The sequence below is a fragment of the Crinia signifera genome, chromosome 4 (assembly GCF_055691185.1).
Source record: "Crinia signifera chromosome 4, ASM5569118v1, whole genome shotgun sequence".
Taxonomy (NCBI): Eukaryota; Metazoa; Chordata; class Amphibia; order Anura; family Myobatrachidae; genus Crinia; species Crinia signifera.
The window spans coordinates 305,014,975-305,039,720 of NC_139220.1; the positions used below are offsets into that span (position 1 = coordinate 305,014,975).

The 24,746-nt window shown below is 43.1% G+C and overlaps 1 protein-coding gene across 3 annotated transcripts in view; it reads right to left on the reverse strand.

The window, feature by feature from the left end:
* The window catches only part of LOC146075779 (uncharacterized), a 63,087-nt gene that overhangs the window by 11,890 nt on the left and 26,451 nt on the right, over positions 1-24,746 (reverse strand). The window contains exon 3 of one of the 3 annotated variants that reach the window (XR_014473631.1): positions 3,898-6,378. The exons of the other annotated variants lie outside the window; for them this stretch is intronic. The gene's annotated coding sequence lies outside the window, so the exon portion shown is untranslated. Of the gene's footprint in view, positions 1-3,897; positions 6,379-24,746 lie in introns of those variants that run through there. 3 annotated transcript variants of the gene reach the window in all.

Genomic DNA, 24,746 nt, shown 5'->3' on the forward strand with positions numbered 1-24,746 from the left:
TACGGAGTATAATACCCAGTCATATGTGCAGCATGGAGACCTCCATCATCCTGCAGCAGTTACTGATGCGGAGTATAATACCCAGTCATATGTGCAGCATGGAGACCTCTATCATCCTGCAGCAGATACGGAGTATAATACCCAGTCATATGTGCAGCATGGAGACCTCTATCATCCTGCAGCAGTTACTGATGCTAAGTATAATACCCAGTCATATGTGCAGCATGGAGACCTCTATCATCCTGCAGCAGATACTGATGCCGGGTATAATATCCAGTCACGTGCAGCATGGAGACTATCATCCTTCAGCAGATGCTGATACCGAGTATAATACCCAGTCCTGTGTGCAGCATGGAGACCTCTATCATCCTGCAGCATATACTGATACTAAGTATAATACCCAGTCATATGTGCAGCATGGAGACCTCTATCATCCTGCAGCATATACTGATACTAAGTATAATACCCGGTCCGATGTGCAGCATGGAGACCTCTATCATCCTGCAGCAGATACTGATACCGAGTATTATACCCAGTCATATGTGCAGCATGGAGACCTCTATCATCCTGCAGCATATACTGATACTAAGTATAATACCCGGTCATATGTGCAGCATGGAGTCCTCTATCATCCTGCAGCAAATACGGATACCGAGTATAATACCTAGTCATATGTGCAGCATGGAGACCTCTATCATCCTGCAGCAGTTACTGATACTGAGTATAATACCCAGTCATGTGTGCAGCATGGAGACCTCTATCATCCTGCAGCAATACTGATACTGAGTATAATACCCACTCATATGTGCAGCATGGAGACCTCTATCATCCTGCAGCAGATACTGATACTGAGTATAATACCCAGTCATATGTGCAGCATGGAGACCTCTATCATCCTGCAGCAGTTACTGATACCGAGTATAATACCCAGTCATATGTGCAGCATGGAGACCTCTATCATCATGCAGCATATACTGATACTAAGTATAATACCCAGTCATATGTGCAGCATGGAGACCTCTATCATCCTGCAGCAGATACTGATACTGAGTATAATACCCAGTCATATGTGCAGCATGGAGACCTCTATCATCCTGCAGCAAATACGGAGTATAATACCCAGTCATATGTGCAGCATGGAGACCTCCATCATCCTGCAGCAGTTACTGATGCGGAGTATAATACCCAGTCATATGTGCAGCATGGAGATCTCTATCATCCTGCAGCAGATACGGAGTATAATACCCAGTCATATGTGCAGCATGGAGACCTCCATCATCCTGCAGCAGTTACTGATGCGGAGTATAATACCCAGTCATATGTGCAGCATGGAGACCTCTATCATCCTGCAGCAGATACGGAGTATAATACCCAGTCATATGTGCAGCATGGAGACCTCTATCATCCTGCAGCAGTTACTGATGCTAAGTATAATACCCAGTCATATGTGCAGCATGGAGACCTCTATCATCCTGCAGCAGATACTGATGCCGGGTATAATATCCAGTCACGTGCAGCATGGAGACTATCATCCTTCAGCAGATGCTGATACCGAGTATAATACCCAGTCCTGTGTGCAGCATGGAGACCTCTATCATCCTGCAGCATATACTGATACTAAGTATAATACCCAGTCATATGTGCAGCATGGAGACCTCTATCATCCTGCAGCATATACTGATACTAAGTATAATACCCGGTCAGATGTGCAGCATGGAGACCTCTATCATCCTGCAGCAGATACTGATACCGAGTATTATACCCAGTCATATGTGCAGCATGGAGACCTCTATCATCCTGCAGCATATACTGATACTAAGTATAATACCCGGTCATATGTGCAGCATGGAGTCCTCTATCATCCTGCAGCAAATACTGATACCGAGTATAATACCTAGTCATATGTGCAGCATGGAGACCTCTATCATCCTGCAGCAGTTACTGATACTGAGTATAATACCCAGTCATGTGTGCAGCATGGAGACCTCTATCATCCTGCAGCAATACTGATACTGAGTATAATACCCACTCATATGTGCAGCATGGAGACCTCTGTCATCCTGCAGCAGATACTGATACTGAGTATAATACCCAGTCATATGTGCAGCATGGAGACCTCTATCATCCTGCAGCAGTTACTGATACCGAGTATAATACCCAGTCATATGTGCAGCATGGAGACCTCTATCATCATGCAGCATATACTGATACTAAGTATAATACCCAGTCATATGTGCAGCATGGAGACCTCTATCATCCTGCAGCAGATACTGATACTGAGTATAATACCCAGTCATATATGCAGCATGGAGACCTCTATCATCCTGCAGCAGATACTGATACCGAGTATAATACCCAGTGATATGTGCAGCATGGGGACCTCTATCATCCTGCAGCAGATACTGTTACCGAGTATAATATCCAGTCATATGTGCAGCATGGAGACCTCTATCATCCTGCAGCAGATACTGAACACACAGGGCAGAGCAGCAAAACAGCACACATCTGCAATGGAACCCATTTAATTATTGTTTATGAAATTAAACTTCGCAAAAACACAGGGCAATGCACCTCTATAGTAAATGGGAGAAAAATGGGTGAAGAAGTTGTGAAGCCATGCCAACTTTTTGGGTCGTGCTTCCCTGAAAGTGGGTGCAGATCGAGTATTTATATATGTGTATGAAATAAATGGTTTATAAGAAAATTATGATATTAATATATACTGTAGTAATCTATTCTTGAATTTCAAATACATGACACACAGTGGGCAGTATTCAATGAGGATAATTCACCCTGTTTCACGGTGAATTTGTGATATTTTCGCGTTGGAAGGTGATTTTTTTTTGGGTCAGAAAGCGAATCACCATATTCAACGTGCACTTCTCGCCGTCTTTCTAAGTGATTTTCGCCATGTGTCGCCGTGTAGCAAATCACCATCTTTTCATGGAGAAGTGGAAAGTGAACTTTTAAAATAAAGTTGTTGTTGTTTTACATTTGGTGTAAAAAAAATCAGGAATTTTATTCTGTGAAGGGGCATGCTATTTTTATTCATGTACTTATAGCTCATGAATATATATTTAATTTAAAAAAACAACAACAACATTTTTTTGACACAGAGCAGCCAGCAGGGGGCCGGGAGCTGAGAGACACTCATTAGATATTCATATATTCACTGCACCCGATCATTACATATGCACAATCGGGTGCAGTGAATACCTGGTCCCCTGCTGGCTCTCCCGGGGGGCAGCCTGTGCTGCCAACCTCCCCCCCACATAGTTCTGGGGCAGGCAGGGAGACTTCTATCTCCCTGCCTGCCGCCGTCCTCAGGCTCCCTGCGGTGGGTTCACTCGCCATCAGGGGCAGTGAGCCCCTGAGACGTTGAATAGGGGGGACAGCGAGGCTCCGGAACACGGCGGCCAGTGGCGACTGTGCAGCGAATCCTAAACAGGATTCACTGCACGCTGTGAATATTCTCATTGAATACGGCCCAGCGACTTGGATTTGAACCCAAAGCAGCTTCTATGATATGCACTTTACCACTACACCACAATACCTGTAGTATAAAAGCTGCTCTCTGTAGTATCAATGTATAGGATCTTCCTCTCAGACTCTGCTTATACTGTATCTAAAAATGCTACTTGCTGTCTGAAAAGTGGTACTGCACTATATTTCAGCAGCTTTAAACACGATGTGTCATGTATGTCTTGGCAGCAAATATTATGTAATTCTATGAATGGCAGGCCACAGCACTGTTTTCACAAAGGTAAATGTGGACACATCTGTATATCTAAGAAGAGATGGTTACGGTTAGAATATCCGGCATATTCTATATATTGCAATTGAGTCATATATATTATATATGGAAGCAGGTTTTGAGATAATAGAGTAAACCACAAATTTGGGTTACATACAAATAGTATTTTATTTATTAAGATACATACAGAGGAGATACACATAAGCATAATGGAACACCTGCACAGGCTTTATAATCACTTCTATCTCTGTATTTGTTCTTCACTTTTTGTGTGTTTTATATTTAGCCATTTTAGTTGATTAATAAAAGTTATATTTTATTCTTGAACTTTATTTGATGTTCTATACAGAGAAAAACCTTTTCTTCTCCTGTGAATAAAGTCTTAGTTGGAGTATAAACAGCCCCAAAATGAGACAAAGTAAATGTCCCTATAACAGTTAGTTATATATGCATTGGAGTACTTGTCGATATAGCATACACACATGGAAGTCCAGTACAATTCAATAAAGAAAAAGAAGAAAAAAAGAGAATACAGGCTATAATATGCTTCAACACTTTATCATATGTATTTGGCGCTTTAATTACTATATTTTCTGTTATATTTCACTGAAATTTTAATAAGAATAAACTTTTGCATAAAAATACAATAAAAGTTATGTTTTGATCCAGTGCCCTCCACCAAGAAACTGCTATTCTATTGTGTCTTGTATACTAGTGTAATAGCGGCCAGAAGTAACAGCTTCCCTTATGCCAGGAGAGTGACAAAATATGTATAAAAATAAATATCAAAATACAGTTATTATAAGGGAGGGTTCAACCTAAGCAATGTTTATTACATTACACTAGGGCAGAGGATCAAGTACAGGTTTCTCTTCTCTGATCTTTAATAAGACAAAATAAAAATAAAAATTGGTAAATTCATAAAATAAAAAGGTTATCAATTGTAATCTTATTGGGGGATTAAATTGTTTCCTGCACAGCCGATCTCCCATCTTAAGTGACAGGAGATCGGGAGTCGTAATTAAAGGTTATTTTTTTTAGCACGGATTGTGCCCAAACCGACTCAGTGTAGCAGTGTAATGCAGCTAAACCCATGTAAAGTTCTGGGCACAATGTGAAATGTACCATTTGAGCACCCATAGGAGTCACTTATCACACATTTCTGTTCACCACCTCAGGAGGCTGTGAATGGAAGTACTGGTGCCAGCAGTTGTTTGTACCCTAATGCAACAACAATTAAATTACTCTCTCGGGTGACCAGCACTAAAAGAGGCCACCACAAGAATTTGAATCATCTCCATTGCAGTGATACAAAGGGAACTTGAGAAACTCATGATGGATTTAGGTCCACAGAGCAATTAAATTACATCTGTCCAGTGTGACTCTTATGGTGTATAAATAGATTCCCCTTCCTGGTAAAACACTTGCTGCATTCTGAGCAACTAAATGGTCTCTCTCCTGTGTGAATCCTCTGATGTATAACATGACTTATGGCGAAAACATATGCTGCATTCAAAACATGTAAACGGTCTCTCTCCTGTGTGACTCCTCTGATGTCTGAGAAGCTGTGATTTACATGTAAAGCATTTGTCACACTCAGAGCAAAGATGTTGTCTCTCTCCCGTGTGACTCCTCTGATGGATGAGAAGCTGTAATTTATATGTAAGGCGATTGTCACACAGAGCATTGATATGGTTTCTCTCCTGTGTGACTCCTCTGATGTAAAACAAGGTTGGACTTCTGGTTAAAACATTTGCTGCATTCCGAAAGTAAAAATGCCCTTACTTGTAAAAATATTGACGTGATAAAAGTAAACTAACTTAACGAAACCCTGATACACTTTGTCCCTCATTGTGACTCCTCATGTGATTAATAAGTGATGAATTTCTAGTAAAACACTTGCTGCACTCAAGAGCATTGATATGGGTGGTCTCCTGTGTGACTCCTCTGATGTAAAAGAAGATGTATCTTCTGGGAAAAACGCTTACTGCATTCAGAGCATTGATATGGTTTCACTCCTGTGTGACTCCTTTGATGTATAATAAGATGTGACTTTTGGGTAAAACACTTGCTACATTCAGAGCATGTAAATGGTCGCTCTCCTGTGTGACCCCTTTGATGGATGAGAAGCTGTGATTTACGTGTAAAGCATTTGTCACACTCGGAGCACAGATGTAGCCCCTCTCCTGTGTGACTCCTCTGATGGATGTGAAGCTCTGATTTACATGTAAAGCATTTGTCACACTCAGAGCACAGATATGGTCTTACTCCTGTGTGACTCATCTGATGTCTGAGAAGTTCTGATTTATATGTATAGCGTTTGTCACACTCAGAGCACGGATGTGGTCCCTCTCCTGTGTGACTCGTCTGATGTCTGAGAAGTTCTGATTTATATTTAAAGCGTTTGTCACACTCAGAGCACAGATGTCTCTTTCCTGTCAGACTCATCATGTATTAGATGAGAAACAAATTAGCTGCAGAAGGTTTCTCCTATGCAGAAAATGAGAATAGCTTAGTGAATCCTCCAGAGGTGTAAGAAGAAATGACGTCTGGAGGTGGCTTGATCAGAGGACAATGTCCCTTTCCACAGCGTCTTGTTAGTGAAAGTCCTGTTATTATTTGTCCTGCAAGAGAATGTTCATTTTTAAAAAGATAAAGATAGTTATATAGCCACCCTGCACATAAAGTTTTGAAGAAGGATTGAAGCCACACTTAGCAATACAGTATGGTATTAGGAGATTACTTGGTGACCTCCCTATTATTTTGTATGGTTAGTTTAGTTTTTTTACTGAAGTGATTTTGAGACTCCGGACTCCCAGATGACACAGTCATTGTCATTATTGTATTTTGTAATCAGTGTAATCATCATTATACTATTTCTGTTGTTGGATGTTCCTTAAAAGGATAAAACCATAGATGAGTTTTTCAAGTTTCCATGCATTATTTCAATTGAAAATATGATTGCTATATCCCTGACTCCAGTCACATGGGCAGCATGGAGACCTCTGTCATCCTGCGGCAGTAACTGATACTGAGTATAATATCTAGTCATATGTGCAGCATGGAGACCTCTGTCATCCTGCGGCAGTAACTGATACTGAGTATAATACCCAGTCATATGTGCAGCATGGAGACCTCTATCATCCTGCAGCAGTTACTGATACTGAGTATAATACCCAGTCATATGTGCAGCATGGAGACTTCTATCATCCTGCAGCAGTTACTAATACCGAGTATAATACCCAGTCATATGTGCAGCATGGAGACCTCTATCATCCTGCAGCAGATACTGATACTGAGTATAATACCCAGTCATATGTGCAACATGGAGACCTCTGTCATCCTGCGGCAGTAACTGATACGGAGTATAATACCCAGTCATATGTGCAACATGGAGACCTCTATCATCCTGCAGCAGATACTGATACTGAGTATAATACCCAGTCATATGTGCAGCATGGAGACCTCTATCATCCTGCAGCAGATACTGATGCGGAGTATAATACACAGTCATATGTGCAGCATGGAGACCTCTATCATCCTGCAGCAGATACTGATGTCGAGTATAATATCCAGTCATACGTGCAGCATGGAGACCTATATCATCCTGCAGCAGATACTGATACTGAGTATAATACCCAGTCATATGTGCAGCATGGAGACCTCTATCATCCTGCAGCAGATACTGATGTCGAGTATAATATCCAGTCATACGTGCAGCATGGAGACCTATATCATCCTGCAGCAGATACTGATACTGAGTATAATACCCAGTCATATGTGCAGCATGGAGACCTATATCATCCTGCAGCAGTTACTGATGCTGAGTATAATACCCAGTCATATGTGCAGCATGGAGACCTCTATCATCCTGCAGCAGATACGGAGTATAATACCCAGTCATATGTGCAGCATGGAGACCTCTATCACCCTGCAGCAGATACGGAGTATAATACCCAGTCATATGTGCAGCATGGAGACCTCTATCATCCTGCAGCAGATACGGAGTATAATACCCAGTCATATGTGCAGCATGGAGACCTCTATCATCCTGCAGCAGTTACTGATGCTGAGTATAATACCCAGTCATATGTGCAGCATGGAGACCTCTATCATCCTGCAGCAGTTACTGATGCGAAGTATAATACCCAGTCATATGTGCAGCATGGAGACCTCTATCATCCTGCAGCAGATACGGAGTATAATACCCAGTCATATGTGCAGCATGGAGACCTCTATCACCCTGCAGCAGATACTGATACCGAGTGTAATACCCAGTCACATGTGCAGCATGGAGACCTATATCACCCTGCAGCAGTTACTGATACAGAGTATAATGCCCGGTCATATGTGCAGCATGGAGACCTCCATCATCCTTCAGCAGATGCTGATACCGAGTATAATACCCATTCCTGTGTGCAGCATGGAGACCTCTATCATCCTGCAGCAGTTACTGATACTGAGTATAATACCCAGTCATGTGTGCAGCATGGAAACCTCTATCATCCTGCAGCAGATACTGATACCGAGTATAATACCCAGTCATATTTGCAGCATGGAGACCTCTATCATCATGCAGCATATACTGAGTATAATACCCAGTCATATATGCTGCATGGAGACCTCTATCATCCTGCAGCAGATACTGATGTCGAGTATAATATCCAGTCATACGTGCAGCATGGAGACCTATATCATCCTGCAGCAGATACTGATACTGAGTATAATACCCAGTCATATGTGCAGCATGGAGACCTCTATCATCCTGCAGCAGTTACTGATGCTGAGTATAATACCCAGTCATATGTGCAGCATGGAGACCTCTATCATCCTGCAGCAAATACGGAGTATAATACCCAGTCATATGTGCAGCATGGAGACCTCCATCATCCTGCAGCAGTTACTGATGCGGAGTATAATACCCAGTCATATGTGCAGCATGGAGATCTCTATCATCCTGCAGCAGATACGGAGTATAATACCCAGTCATATGTGCAGCATGGAGACCTCCATCATCCTGCAGCAGTTACTGATGCGGAGTATAATACCCAGTCATATGTGCAGCATGGAGACCTCTATCATCCTGCAGCAGATACGGAGTATAATACCCAGTCATATGTGCAGCATGGAGACCTCTATCATCCTGCAGCAGTTACTGATGCTAAGTATAATACCCAGTCATATGTGCAGCATGGAGACCTCTATCATCCTGCAGCAGATACTGATGCCGGGTATAATATCCAGTCACGTGCAGCATGGAGACTATCATCCTTCAGCAGATGCTGATACCGAGTATAATACCCAGTCCTGTGTGCAGCATGGAGACCTCTATCATCCTGCAGCATATACTGATACTAAGTATAATACCCAGTCATATGTGCAGCATGGAGACCTCTATCATCCTGCAGCATATACTGATACTAAGTATAATACCCGGTCCGATGTGCAGCATGGAGACCTCTATCATCCTGCAGCAGATACTGATACCGAGTATTATACCCAGTCATATGTGCAGCATGGAGACCTCTATCATCCTGCAGCATATACTGATACTAAGTATAATACCCGGTCATATGTGCAGCATGGAGTCCTCTATCATCCTGCAGCAAATACGGATACCGAGTATAATACCTAGTCATATGTGCAGCATGGAGACCTCTATCATCCTGCAGCAGTTACTGATACTGAGTATAATACCCAGTCATGTGTGCAGCATGGAGACCTCTATCATCCTGCAGCAATACTGATACTGAGTATAATACCCACTCATATGTGCAGCATGGAGACCTCTATCATCCTGCAGCAGATACTGATACTGAGTATAATACCCAGTCATATGTGCAGCATGGAGACCTCTATCATCCTGCAGCAGTTACTGATACCGAGTATAATACCCAGTCATATGTGCAGCATGGAGACCTCTATCATCATGCAGCATATACTGATACTAAGTATAATACCCAGTCATATGTGCAGCATGGAGACCTCTATCATCCTGCAGCAGATACTGATACTGAGTATAATACCCAGTCATATGTGCAGCATGGAGACCTCTATCATCCTGCAGCAAATACGGAGTATAATACCCAGTCATATGTGCAGCATGGAGACCTCCATCATCCTGCAGCAGTTACTGATGCGGAGTATAATACCCAGTCATATGTGCAGCATGGAGATCTCTATCATCCTGCAGCAGATACGGAGTATAATACCCAGTCATATGTGCAGCATGGAGACCTCCATCATCCTGCAGCAGTTACTGATGCGGAGTATAATACCCAGTCATATGTGCAGCATGGAGACCTCTATCATCCTGCAGCAGATACGGAGTATAATACCCAGTCATATGTGCAGCATGGAGACCTCTATCATCCTGCAGCAGTTACTGATGCTAAGTATAATACCCAGTCATATGTGCAGCATGGAGACCTCTATCATCCTGCAGCAGATACTGATGCCGGGTATAATATCCAGTCACGTGCAGCATGGAGACTATCATCCTTCAGCAGATGCTGATACCGAGTATAATACCCAGTCCTGTGTGCAGCATGGAGACCTCTATCATCCTGCAGCATATACTGATACTAAGTATAATACCCAGTCATATGTGCAGCATGGAGACCTCTATCATCCTGCAGCATATACTGATACTAAGTATAATACCCGGTCAGATGTGCAGCATGGAGACCTCTATCATCCTGCAGCAGATACTGATACCGAGTATTATACCCAGTCATATGTGCAGCATGGAGACCTCTATCATCCTGCAGCATATACTGATACTAAGTATAATACCCGGTCATATGTGCAGCATGGAGTCCTCTATCATCCTGCAGCAAATACTGATACCGAGTATAATACCTAGTCATATGTGCAGCATGGAGACCTCTATCATCCTGCAGCAGTTACTGATACTGAGTATAATACCCAGTCATGTGTGCAGCATGGAGACCTCTATCATCCTGCAGCAATACTGATACTGAGTATAATACCCACTCATATGTGCAGCATGGAGACCTCTGTCATCCTGCAGCAGATACTGATACTGAGTATAATACCCAGTCATATGTGCAGCATGGAGACCTCTATCATCCTGCAGCAGTTACTGATACCGAGTATAATACCCAGTCATATGTGCAGCATGGAGACCTCTATCATCATGCAGCATATACTGATACTAAGTATAATACCCAGTCATATGTGCAGCATGGAGACCTCTATCATCCTGCAGCAGATACTGATACTGAGTATAATACCCAGTCATATATGCAGCATGGAGACCTCTATCATCCTGCAGCAGATACTGATGCAGATACTGAGTATAATACAATCTTTGAATGTTTCCATAGGAATTGTATGATCCCATACTTTGTGCAGGTGAGACATAGGGCCTTATTCTGATCGGATCGGTTAAACGTGCGCACGGTCTGTCACACCGTGCGTTTCCTGTACGCTCGCGGTGAGTGTAAGTCCGCCCACAGAACAGCCGCACACGGACGGTCACAAACACCGACAATGGGGAGTGGCGTTCACTTGAGCGTACGCCACCGTGCACGGACGGATCTCCCTCTTAGCCACCGATACCTGGCGTACATCAGAGCGTACGCCACCGTGCACGGATGGATCTCCTCCGTTTTCACACCGACACCTTCCGTATATCTGAGCGGTACGCCACAGTGCAAGTAGAAATTGAGTTCAAAAACATCCTTGTTGCTCTTAGATGTGGTTTATGTGTCTTTTTCCAGTCATATGTGCAGCATGGAGACCTCTATCATCCTGCAGCAGATACTGATACTGAGTATAATCCCCAGTCATATGTGCAGCATGGAGACCTCTATCATCCTTCAGCAGATACTGATACTGAGTATAATCCCCAGTCATATGTGCAGCATGGAGACCTCTATCATCCTTCAGCAGTTACTGATACCAAGTATAACAAGGGAAAAAAATGGTAGAACCAGTTCCCACAAGGAGAGACTGGGCCAGGGGCGCTTCCCAGGTGTGGTCTTGCCCAGCTGCTGCTGAGGACAGGATGGTCAATCCTGTAAAATGTACCGAAAAAAGAAAAAGAATTGTATATACCCAATACTCTGTGCATGCTTGATATAGAGGCATAGAATGTGATGGAAGATTGGAACCTTGCCACCAATCTTTAGTATATTATTACCTCAAACTCTGTAAGGATAACCATAGGTCTATCCCATGCATGTATAAATTACTATACTGTATTATCCTCTACATTACTCATTTCCTGCCAGGGGCTGGTTATGGAGAGGATTGTGAGCAGGTTAATACATGCACCCCCCCCCCCCCCTGTAGTATAGTCAGGCTGGTGTAAGTCTTCTCTGCACCCTAGGTAACACATCAATCTAATGCTCACCCACAGCCCCAGGCTGCCAACAATACCCACTTCCCAGACCCTGAAGTGAAAGTATATATGTGGCATCTCATAAGTTCCACAGCCACCCCCTGCATTAAATTTTGTTAGAGGCAGAATTAGTGGCTGCCCCAGATCCTGGTGCCCTAGGCAGCTACCTAATTGTAAACCCGGCCCTGAGTGAATTAGAACCTGACATTGTGCCAGTCTCCAGGAACATGGCTGCTGCTTCTTGTAGCTGGAGACTTCTCTATAGTGTATATATCTGTGTATACAGCTGCTGCACAATTCCCCAAGTGCTGTGATCCGGTGCTGCAGCGGTAACATGGGACGTTGGAGAAGTAAGTGTTATACATGTGTGGAGGGGGTGCAAGGTTATTTACTAAGGTTATGCAACAACTAAATTATCCCAGCTGCTACATATCTGGCTCATACTTACATTCATTTCCCTAATTCTTCGTAAATATCTACTACTATACGTTAATGTGGAATCATATGTTGTACAGTATAAAAATAGGATTTTGGGTACCTACCGGTAAATCCGTTTCTCGTAGTCCATATGGGCTACTGGGTTGAATACTATGGGGATAGAGATCCTCCGCAGGAGAGACAGGCACATTAAAACTTTCAGTGTGGGTGCACTGGCTCCTCCCCTCTATCTCGCTCCACTAGTCAGTTAATGAAAAACTGTGCCGAAGGAGAGCTATGTGAGGAGGTATGTGAACAATATAATGTGGTGAGACTCTCACAGCAAACCCAAACCAACAAAATAATAAAAGAGGTGAATCATAACTTCTGAAGTCACCAAACTGTAGATTAAAGTCATATATGACAACAAGCCCTAACATTGTAAGGAACAGTGTCTTACAGCAGAATTGCCGCACAGAGGCGGGCTCCCAGTATCCCATATGGACTACGAGAAAATCCTATTTTCTCTACCGTCCAATGGGATATTGGGTTGAATACTATGGGGATGTCCCAAAGCTACCAGAACGGGCGGGAACTTGTGGAGTCTGCTGTAGAGCCGCTTGTCCGAACTGGGAATCATCCACGGCCAAAGTGTAAAATCTGTAAAATCTCACAAAGGTGTGATGACCTGACCAAGTTGCGGCCCTGCAAAGTTGCAGGGCCAAGACTCCCAGGGCAGCCGCCCAAGAATTCCCTATGGATCTGGTGGAATGAGCCTTCAACGATGGCGGAAGAGACAAACCAGCCTTTGCATACGCCTGTTGAATCGTGCAACAAATTCAACGTGCGATGGTTCTTGTAGAAGCAGGAGAACCCTTCTTTTGTGCATCATAAAGCAAAAAGAGACTATCCGTCTTACAGATTCTGGCTGTGCGCTTAACATACACCCTTAAAGTGTGAACCACATCCAAGGAAGATGGTATATCCGGATGTGCCGCGCTGGAAGGAACCACAATTGGTTGGTTGAGATGGAATGATGACACAACCTTTGGTAGGAAGTGCGGCCTTGTCCTGAGTTCTGCCCGATCCTCGTGGAACACCAGGTAAGGGCTCTTACACGACAACGCGCCCAACTCGGACACCCTCCTGGCCGAAGCCAGGGCCAGCAAGACAACAGTCTTCCAAGTAAGGTGTTTCAACTCAGATTCTTCCAACGTCCAAGAGGACTTCAGGAATGTTAGAACCACGTCCAAGTCCCAAGGCGCACTAGGCGGTACAAAAGGGGGCTGAATCCTCAGGACCCCTTGCAAAAAGGTTCGAACCTCCGGCAAGGCCGCCAGTTTATTTTGAAAAAAAAACAGAGCCAAGATCTGGACCTTTAAGGAACCCAATCGAAGTCCCAGCTCCAAGCCAGCCTGAAGAAATCTTAACAGATTGTTCAGATGAAGTACTGGTGATAAGGTATTCTTTTCACACCAGGCCACGTATTTCCGCCATATCACATGATAGTGAGCAGAAGTAACTGGCTTCTTGCTTTTGTCATGGTGGCAATGACCAAGGGATTTAGGCCCTTAAGGCCTAAGATCTGACGTTCAACCTCCAGGCCGTTAAACGTAGCCGCTGCAAGTCCTGATAGACAAATGGCCCCTGAAGTAGTAGGTCTTTTCTTAGAGGTAGACGCCACGGGTCTTCCACTAGCATGGCCTGAATGTCCCCGTACCAGGCCCTTCAAGGCCAGTCTGAAGCCACCAGGGTGGCTTCTGATCGTTGATGACAAATCCGTTTCAGCACCCGCGCCAGCAATGGAAGTGGTGGAAACAGGTACACCAGCTGGAAATCCCACGACCAAGTCAGGGCATCCACTGCTACTGCCCCTGAATCCCTGGTCCGTTGACAGTACCTGTCCACCTTGTGATTGAACCGCGAGGCCATAAGGTCGATCTGAGGGAGCCCCCAAAGATCCGTGATGGCGTTGAACACTTGAGGGTGAAGACCCCACTCTCCGGGGGATGGAGGTCGTGACGACTTAAGAAATCCGCCTCCCAGTTGTCGACTCCCGGAATGAAGATTGCCGACAGGGCTTTGACATGGTGGTCTGCCCAGGAGAAGATCTTGGTTGTTTCTCTCATGCAAGGCATGCTCTTCGTCCCGCCTTGACGGTTGATGTACGCAACCGTGGTTGCGTTGTTCGACTGGACTTGCACCGCCTTGCCCTGTAGCATCGGGGCCGCCTGTAACAGAGCATAGTAAAACTGCCCTTAACTCCAGTTTGTTTATGTGCAACTTGGATTCCAGTGGAGACCACCGACCCTGGAGAAGGACTCCCTGTGTCACAGCTCCCCAACCTCTCAGACTGGCATCCGTGGTTAACAGAATCCAGTCCTGGATCTGGAAACACTGACCTGCCAATAGATTGGACAAATTGAGCCACCACTGTAGAGAGATCTTGGTCCTCGCTGCCAGGCAAATCGTCCTGTGCATCTGTAAGGGAGAACCCGACCATTTTGTCAGAATATCCAGCTGGATGATTCTGGAATGGAATCGACCGAACTGGATGGCTTTGAACGAAGCCACCATCTTGCCCAACAAAAATAAAAGTAAAAATAAAAGAAAACAATCGGGCGCAATAGTCACGTGGTTGCTCCACTAACCAATATATATATATTTTATACCAACATTTGTTAGTTAATATGTATTGGCTGCTCCCAAAGGCAATTCTGGAAATTGCCAATGAAAATACTGGATGATTAAGTAGTAAAAAACCAATTACTCTTGTACACGTATGTACGTAAATATAACTGACTCAAAAGAGAGCACCACACATCTGAAGAATTATTCAAAATTCATATAAAATGTATAAACTTTGAAAATATTTACAAAAACACATATAGAATAACAATAATAAACAATGACCCAATATAAATTATTCTGAAAAAGAATGCAGTTAGGGCAATTTTCTTAGAGAATTTTACCTTAAAAAATTACTGGTATACATAAAATTGAACCCAGCTCAAGGCCAAAAATTTTCCTGCAGAATATAAAGGAAAAAAAAACACTTGGTTTAAACATAAATGTCAATCAATATTAACCCTGTATAAGCCAGGGTAGATGGATTATGTTTGATGGACAAAGAAATGATCCTTGTATCCCTTTAATTGGGAGTATAGATTTTTAGGATCCAATGTGTTGTAATGTTCCTTATATCATTAGTCACTCCAGAGGATTTTAAGCACTATTATATTGTATTGGACCAGTGCCTCCTTGGTGATAAGATATTTGGTTGTATGAGATCCCTGCAGTAGCCTTAAGTGCAGGCTCGCTTCAAGCCGCTCGGCTCCAGCTGCAGTCAGGAAGCCTTTGATGTTTTGCGTGGCGGGGAGCAAGCCTCACTGACCTGTAGTTTGTAGACAGGTCCTCCGTGTCTGGCTCACAAGATTAGGCAGGCGCTCGTTTCAGCAGCAGTGTAGCTTGTAGAGAGACGGCCCCGGTCACTTATTTGCGATCTCTGGGTGACAGGTGATCACAGCAGGTGGGAGCGGGGGTTAGGGTGCCTCAATTGAAATCCTTGATGCGTTTCTCCGCTAGGAAAGGACGGCGGTTTCTTCAGAAGGAGTAAAATAATGGAGGGAAGTCTCCAATATTTAAAAGGCTCAGTAGCCAATCGGGTAACTTAATTATGAGAACTGATTAGTGAGTTCAGATGCGCGTTAAACTCATGGAGAGCTGTAGATGGTCAAAGTGGAGCAAATCATTTTTGTACCATGTACTACATAACCAAATAACAACATATACAGACTAAACTTCAACTATTCAGTGTGACATACAGAGATAAATAAAAACAAATCAATGCAAAAGATTTACGTTAAAACTAGCAAGGAATGGCATCATTTTCTATTCATAAAAAAAACCTTTTAAGAGTAATGAGTATCACAAATTGTTCTAGCCTTGTATATATATGTAGAGCTGTGGCTCAGATGGTAAGGCGTCAGTGTCTGGGCTTTGTAAGTTAACAGCACCATGAGTTCCAGTCCAGAGGGGACACAGAATTAATTTATGTTTTAAAATTTCTAAATTCGTTTCTTTTTTAGATGTTCATATATAGGATGTATATAAATCCATATAGAAACCTTTGAATTTTAACTCATTCATCCTTTTGGGTTTGAAAAATAGAGAATATATACAGGTTGAGTATCCCGTATCCGAATTATTCCGAAAACCATACATTCCAGAAAGTGAAAAAAAAAAAATTTTTTTGCTAAAAACTCACTGGGGACATTTGTAACAGCATCACTGAGGACATGATATGTAACTGCTAGTATATATGTACAAGAAAATGATTGCTTGGCATTCAAATTAAATATCTGAGATAGTACACAAATTGTGTTTCATGTTTTGAAACCTTGTTTTTTGAACAAATAAAATATATTTGTGTGTATTTTATGTGTTTATACAGCATACATGCAAGATACTTTAAAATACATAATTGAAATATTAAAATATCCGAAATACAGAATAATCCGTTATCCAAAATTCTCCTGGTCCCGAGCATTTTGGGACCATAATGAAAAATACATGCATACATACATACAGGTAAAAAAAAAAAAAAAAAAAAAATATATATATATATATATTAACCAAATATATGACATAGGTTGAAGAACAATCTATGTGACTTTTAATGCAATAGGATGGTTTTGTGGTTGTGGACATAAAATGAGTACCAGTCTTCTGAAATTTACAAGTAATGCATTTAGATCTCGAACACTGAAAGCAGTCTTTGTTTTTGTTGGAGAGCTTTATATTTCCATTTACATTAGTTTTATTAGAAAAATGGCTCGGAGTAAGGGTGTTTTTCAGAGTGGTATTTTTCCTGAAAACTATTTTGGGATGATTTTGTAGTGTTTTTACCAAAAAATTTATCATTTTTAAGGATTTCATGATTTCTAGTGATAATGTTTCTAAGTTGTGTAGAATGGGTTTTGTATTTTGAATCACTACGGTCTAACATTCAAGAGCACTATACATTCTAAAGAGATTACCTTCTTGGATGTTGCACTCTCGGCTGAAGGAAGCTCCATATGCACAACCATCATATAAAAAAGAAGTAGATTGTCAAAATTTTCTTAATTTTACTAGTGGCCATCATCGTCCGTGGATCACTAATATTCCTAAAAGCCAGTATATTAGGATTAGACGCAACTGTTCTGAAGAATCCGACTTTATCAAACAAGCGGATGATCTGACTACAGCTTTTTTAGAGTCAGGTTATCCTAGTCAGCTTCTATGGGAAGCCAAAAAAGAAGCTATGGCCTACACACAGGCTTCTATTCTTAATAAAACGAGGGACAAAAATGAATTTAAGAATTTGGTCTTTGCGGAAAACTCTACACCTATTTTTGTTTCAAAATACAATACCCATTCTAGACAACTTAGAAACATTTATCACTAGAAATCATGAAATCCTTAAAAATGATAAATTTTTGGTAAAAACACTACAAAATCATCCCAAAATAGTTTTCAGGAAAAATACCACTCTGAAAAACACCCTTGCTCCGAGCCATTTTTCTAATAAAACTAATGTAAATGGAAATATAAAGCTCTCCAACAAAAACAAAGGCTGTTTTCAGTGTTCGAGATCTAAATGCATTACTTGTAAATTTCGGAAGACTGGTACTCATTTTATGTCCACAACCACAAAAACATCCTATTGCATTAAAAGTCACATAGATTGTTCTTCAACCTATGTCATATATTTGGTTACTTGCATATGTGGAGCACAATATGTCGGTCGGACAACCCGCTCCCTGAACACAAGATTCCTGGAACACAGGAGGAACGTGTTAAAAGAAGTTTTAACACACAGTTTGTCCCGACACATTAAATCCAGACATCAGGGAGATATTAAATGTTTAAAGGTACAAGGTATAGAAACCACTCCGAGAGGAGGAGATAGATTTAACCATCTTTGCAAAAAAGAAGCCTATTGGATTTTTTCTTTAAATACACTGCACAAAGCATTAAATTGAATAATGTCCATTGAATTTTCCTTTTTTTTTGGGGGGGGGGGGGGGTCTTTGTATGAGAGAGAGGGGGTGGGAAGAAGAGGGGGGGGAGAGGTAAGATGCCGCATATAAAGAAAGGGTGGGAAAATAGTGGCGAAAAACAGCGGGAAAGGTATACAATCAAGAGGAGGGAGGGGGGGGGATTAATAGATATAAAGAAGTAAAGATTAAGAAAGGAGGATCTGCCTAAATAAAAAAAAAAAAAAAATGTCCCCTGTTTCTACATTGAACAGTGTTTTAATAAAGTGTCATGTGTTTCATGAGAAATAATAATAATAACATTGTATGTATTGTATATAAGAAGGTTCTCTATAGTTGCTATGATATCTATGTATGCATAAATGGAAAAAGATTTTTTTTTTTTATTATGTATGCATGTATTTTTCATTGTATAATATATATGGTATATTGTATATGTATATATTCTCTATTTTTCAAACCCAGAGGATGAATGAGTTAAAATTCAAAGGTTTCTATATGGATTTATACATCCTATATATGAACATCTAAAAAAGAAACAAATTTATAAATTTTAAAACATAAATTATTTCCGTGTCCCCTCTGGACTGGAACTCATGGTGCTGTTAACTTACAAAGCCCAGACACTGACGCCTTACCATCTGAGCCACAGCTCTACATATATACAAGGCTAGAACAATGTGATACTCATTACTCTTAAAAGGTTTTTTTTATGAATAGAAAATGATGCATCAAGGATTTCAATTGGGGCACCCTAACCCCCGCTCCCACCTGCTGTGATCACCTGTCACCCAGAGATCGCAAATAAGTGACCGGGGCCTCCTCTCTACAAGCTACACTGCTGCTGAAACTGAGCCAGACACGGAGGACCTGTCTACAAACTACAGGTCAGTGAGGCTTGCTCCCCGCCACGCAAAACATCAAAGGCTCGCTGACTGCAGCTGGAGCCGAGCGGGTTGAAGTGAGCCTGCACTTAAGGCTACTGCAGGGATCTCATACAACCAAATATCTCATCACCAAGGAGGCACTGGTCCAATACAATATAAATAAAATCCTCTGGAGTGACTAATGATATAAGGAACATTACAACACATTGGATCCTAAAAATCTATACTCCCAATTAAAGGGATACAAGGATCATTTCTTTGTCCATCAAACATAATCCATCTACCCTGGCTTATACAGGGTTAATATTGATTGACATTTAGGTTTAAACCAAGTGTTTTTTTTTCTTTATATTCTGCAGGAAAAATTTGGTCTTGAGCTGGGTTCAATTTAATGTATACCAGTAATTTTTTAAGGTAAAATCCTCTAAGAAAATTGCCCTAACTGCATTCTTTTTCAGAATAATTTATATTGGGTCATTGTTTATTACTGTTATTCTATATGTGTTTTTATTATTTTTTATAAATATTTTAAAAGTTAATAAATTTTATATGAATTTTGAATAATTCTTCAGATGTGTGGCGCTCTCTTTTGAGTCAGTTCTATTTAAGTACATACGTGTACAAGAGTAATTGGTTTTTTACTACTTAATCATCCAGTATCTTGCCCAACAGCCTGAGGCAGAGATGAACTTGAACCAGAGGGCTCGTAAGGACGTCTCTCACGAGCTGCTGTAATGCATTGGCTTTTTCCACAGGCAGGAAAACCTTTAGTTCTGTCGTGTCCATAATCATGCCCAGGAACACCATCCTTTGGGCCGGAACCAATGAAGACTATGGAATGTTCAAAATCCATCCATGGCCTCTTAGAAGCTGCATGGTCAGATTGAGGGCACTCCACAAGGCCTCTTCCGAACCTGCCTTGATCAGCAGGTCGTCTAGGTAAGGTATCACATTTACCCTTTGAAGCCTGAGGAGTGACATAATTTCTGCCATTACCTTCGTAAAGACACGCGAGGCCGTAGACAACCCGAAGGGTAGCGCCCAACACTGATAATGGTCGTTTCCCAAAGCAAATCTGAGGAAGATTTGATGTGGGGGCCAAATCGGGATGTGCAAATAGGCGTCCTTGACGTCTATGGAGGCTAGAAACTCCCCTGGTTCCAGGCTGGCAATTACCGAGCATAGAGACTCCATCCTGAATTTGAACACCTTAAGGAAGGGGGGGGTTCAGTGATTTTAGGTTCAGAATGGGCCTTACTGAGCCGTCCGGCTTCGGTACCAGGAATAGGTTGGAATAGAATCCCTGACCCTGTTCCAGCCTTGGAACCTGCACAATTACCCGGGACTGAAGGAGCTTCTGAATGGCACCCTGAAGGAGACTCCAATACTCCATGGAGGGCCGACTTGAAATATCTTCGGGGGGGGGGGGGGCTTGGCGAACTCCAGCCTGTAGACTGTCGAAATAAGATTCCTGGCCCAGGAATCTAGGCACGAGGCATCCCACACATGGCTGAAGTGCAACAGATGAGCTCCCACCTCGAGAATTTCTCGTGGTGGGTGGACCCCGTCATGCAGCAGGCTTGGAAGAAGCTGCGGTATATGCACGGTCCTGGTTACCTGAGGAATTAGGTTTCCTAAACTTGCCCCTTGTGACTCTATTGGCATTGGAGGCACCCCTGGCCTTGGGGTGAAATTTAGACCATGAATTCACAAGCCCTGCTGGGCAGGGCTTGTGAAAGTGCATTTAGCAACCGTGGGTGCTGACGGGAGGAAAGTGGATTTACCTGCCGTGGCCTTGGAAATTCAGTCATCCAGCTCACTTCCAAAAAGCCGTTCACCTGTGAAAGGAATACTTTCCACACTCTTCTTAGAGTCCACATCAGCAACCCACTGATGCAACCACAGTGCCCGCCTGGCTGACACAGCCATGGCTGAATTGCGCGCATTTATAGCGCCCAATTCCTTCTGTGTCTCACACAGTACCCTAGTCGTGTCCTGAATGTGACGCAGATTGTCACCTATCTGCGCCATGGTCATGTCCCCCAACAAACCATCCTGGATTTGTGTGGACCAAGTATGAATGGCCTTAGCCATCCAACAACTGGCTAGCACTGGGAAGCCCCACTAGCCGTGTACACGGACTTGAGTGTAGCCTCAAGCCGCCTATCTGCACCGTCCTTGAGAGTGGATACACCCGGGACTGGCAGCAGTACCTTCTTTGAAAGGCGGGAGACTGACGAGTCCACCACAGGTGGCTCCTCCCACTTCTTTCTTCCCACAGGATTAAAGGGGTAAGCATTTGCAAACCGTTTAGACATCTGGAACCTCTTTTCAGGATTCTGCCAGGCACCTTTAAAAGCATTCTCTAACTCAGCTTGCTCAGGAAAATATATTGGCTGTTTTTTCTGAGTCATGAAGAAAGGATCCCATTCAATGGGTTCCTCTAAAGGAAGTTCTAAAACTTCCCTGATGGCTCTAATTAGGGGCTCAGTACCATGTGCTGGAGCCTGTTCGGGAACAGTATCTTGTTACAACTCATCCTCCCCTTCATCTAAGATGTCATCATTGTCAGTATCAGGGGCCATTGCTGCAGCAGGCCTCACTAGGGGTGAGAATATCCACCCTTGCAGATAAGATGGCCAGTTCCCTCTTCACCCTCTGTGTCTGCTGAGTGTTTGAGGAAAGTTGGGAAGTAACAGAGTCCAGCAGAGTTTTCATGCTGCTGGCCCAAGCAGGCTCTTGACTATCTGCTCGCGGTCCCCCACAAGCTGTGGGGGTACCCCACTGACCTGTGTGGCCACACCAGTAGGCTGTGGTGACATACAGGGCTCACATGTAACCTGTGACTGTGATGCAGGTATGAATTTGGTGCTGCACACCATGCAGGTTAATTTCTTCACCATGATGAGGCTGCACCCAAACACCCCACAGTAACACTCACACCTCAAACAGACTGTAATTTGCACAGTAAGCAGAGTCAGTGTACACTATGTGTCAGTGACTACTGCAGTGTGTGATGCTTAACTAACCAGTGGGGTAGAATCAGAGCAAAATAGGGGACCAGTACACCCTAAACCTTACCTCATAGATCTGGGAGAGCTGGTAGCACAACACAGTGAAATAACAACACAGTGCAATATACAAGCAATATAGAGCAGCAGCGCTAAAACGCTTAAATAACTTGCGGTCTCTGCCGCGCTGCAAGGATCAGAATCCAACACGCCACGACCTGTCAGGGGTGTGCGGCAGCTGGGGGACTTGCTCGCTACAGCGCAATGCTGTGCGGTGACAAGTCCCACACAGGACAAATGTCCTGCAGCAGGGTCAGCTCTGCACCTGGGGGGCTGGGGACTGACCCTTCCCCTGACTCCCACGAAGCAGGACAGCTGCTTGGTCAAAGCAGCGCCCCAAAATAACAAACTAAAAGAAAAAGATAAAAAACTCTGGAGCATCCAGGAAGCACTGCCTCTCCTGAGGCACATTTTTCTAAACTGACTAGTGGAGGGAGAGGAGGAGCCAGTGCACCCACACTGAAAGTTTTATTGTGCCTGTCTTTCCTGCGGAGGATCTCTATCCCCATAGTATTCAACCCAGTATCCCATTGGACGGTAGAGAAATCTGGTTATTTTTAAATACAGTATTAATTAACAGGTAATACAAAATATAGAAAATAATGGCAACAGTAGTAAATCCCTTCATATATAATTATATGGTTACACTATGTAACCATTCATAAGGTAAACCTTTTTAAGTATATACAGAGGTTTGTTCATGTAGCAGTATATTCTTATGTATAATATAATTACCTTACTCTGGAGATCCTTCCTCCGTCTCTCTCTTAATCCTCCTTCCTCCCAGCTCTCCAACCAGTAACTGATCCAGCAGCTCCTCCATCAGCTCCCAGTGGCCTGATACAGCCTATTTATAGTCACTCCTCCCCATCTCACCCCAGTAGTTCCCAGGATGCTCTGCAGGAATTCTTACACTGAGAGGTGACATGTAAATTAGTGTCACATAACATTAGTATACAGTCATTCACCACAGCAGCTCCTCCTGCCCAGCTCCTTGTCTTGTAAATGAGGTGTAAATATTCCTAAAGTCACTTACTACAATGGGAAATGATAATTACACCCTGGCAGGGTAACACCTTGTATTCTACTTCGATCACAGCAGCCTCTGGCCTCCTGTTATGTCACCAAAGTGAACTTTTGTTCATGAGCAACCTATTGTCCAGACAGAGAGTCAGCAGAAAGTCCCGTCCTGATTATCCGCAGGAACCTCACAATGATTTAATGCTAAACTAAAATATAAATAGACATATATTCAAAACCTGATAAAAACGTTTTTTATTGCTGAATGTATTTGGGAGTCTGTCTTATGAAAGGTTCATAATGAACATTAACTAATCCTCTGTCATAGTTACAAGCCCATCAAACTGATGCAACAGCATAACAGTAATGTCAGCATTGTTGGCTGTGCGCACCGATGTGCAAAACAATAGTATCCCCCATAGTTTGAGGAGCAGCACTAGCCTATGAATATATAGGAGATAGATAGAAACAATTTTATTTACTACTTTACTACTAATACTTAAAGTATTAGTTTCCAAAATATTGCAGCAGTGACTCACCTAAAATATATGAGCATGGGGGAGTGGCTTGGAGTAGGATGGAGTAGGTAGTGTGCTCAGGTAGCTCCCGCTCTTATCCGGCTTAATTATCCTTATGCCGTAACACTGAAAACCCTTCCCCAAATATTACCCTCTGGCTCCCGGGGACTAGTGCTTCTGAGGCGCTCGGAGGAGTGGAGAGTGAAGGTTACCGGGTGTCTGTGGAAGTTGCGGGTCCCCTGTCGGTGCTGGACGGCTGATCCTGCTGCAGCCGGAGAACACGCTGACTGCGCCGCGGCTCTGTCTACTGACGTCTTCGATCTTGCCTCGCCGGCCGGCGTCCACTAATCTCCCGCGGCAGAGGGAGAGTAATGGGCGCTCGTGCCTGTCCAAACTCGCAGCAGAGAGCGCAGGCGGCGGCTGGAAGGAGGCGGCAGGGTCTCGGCCGAGCAGCAGCGGAACTACCAGAGCCGGGAGCAGAGAGAGATGGAGGCCAGCTAGAAATAAAAAAAGAAGCAGAACCCGCAATAATAGGACCAGACAGTCCAGGGAGAAAAGTCTGGCCGTGTAAGAGGGGAGAAGGAAAATGTGATCTGCGACCATGAAAACGGTATGCTGAGAGAAAAATAGCACCAGCAGCTAAAATACTGCAAAAGGTACAGAACATTAT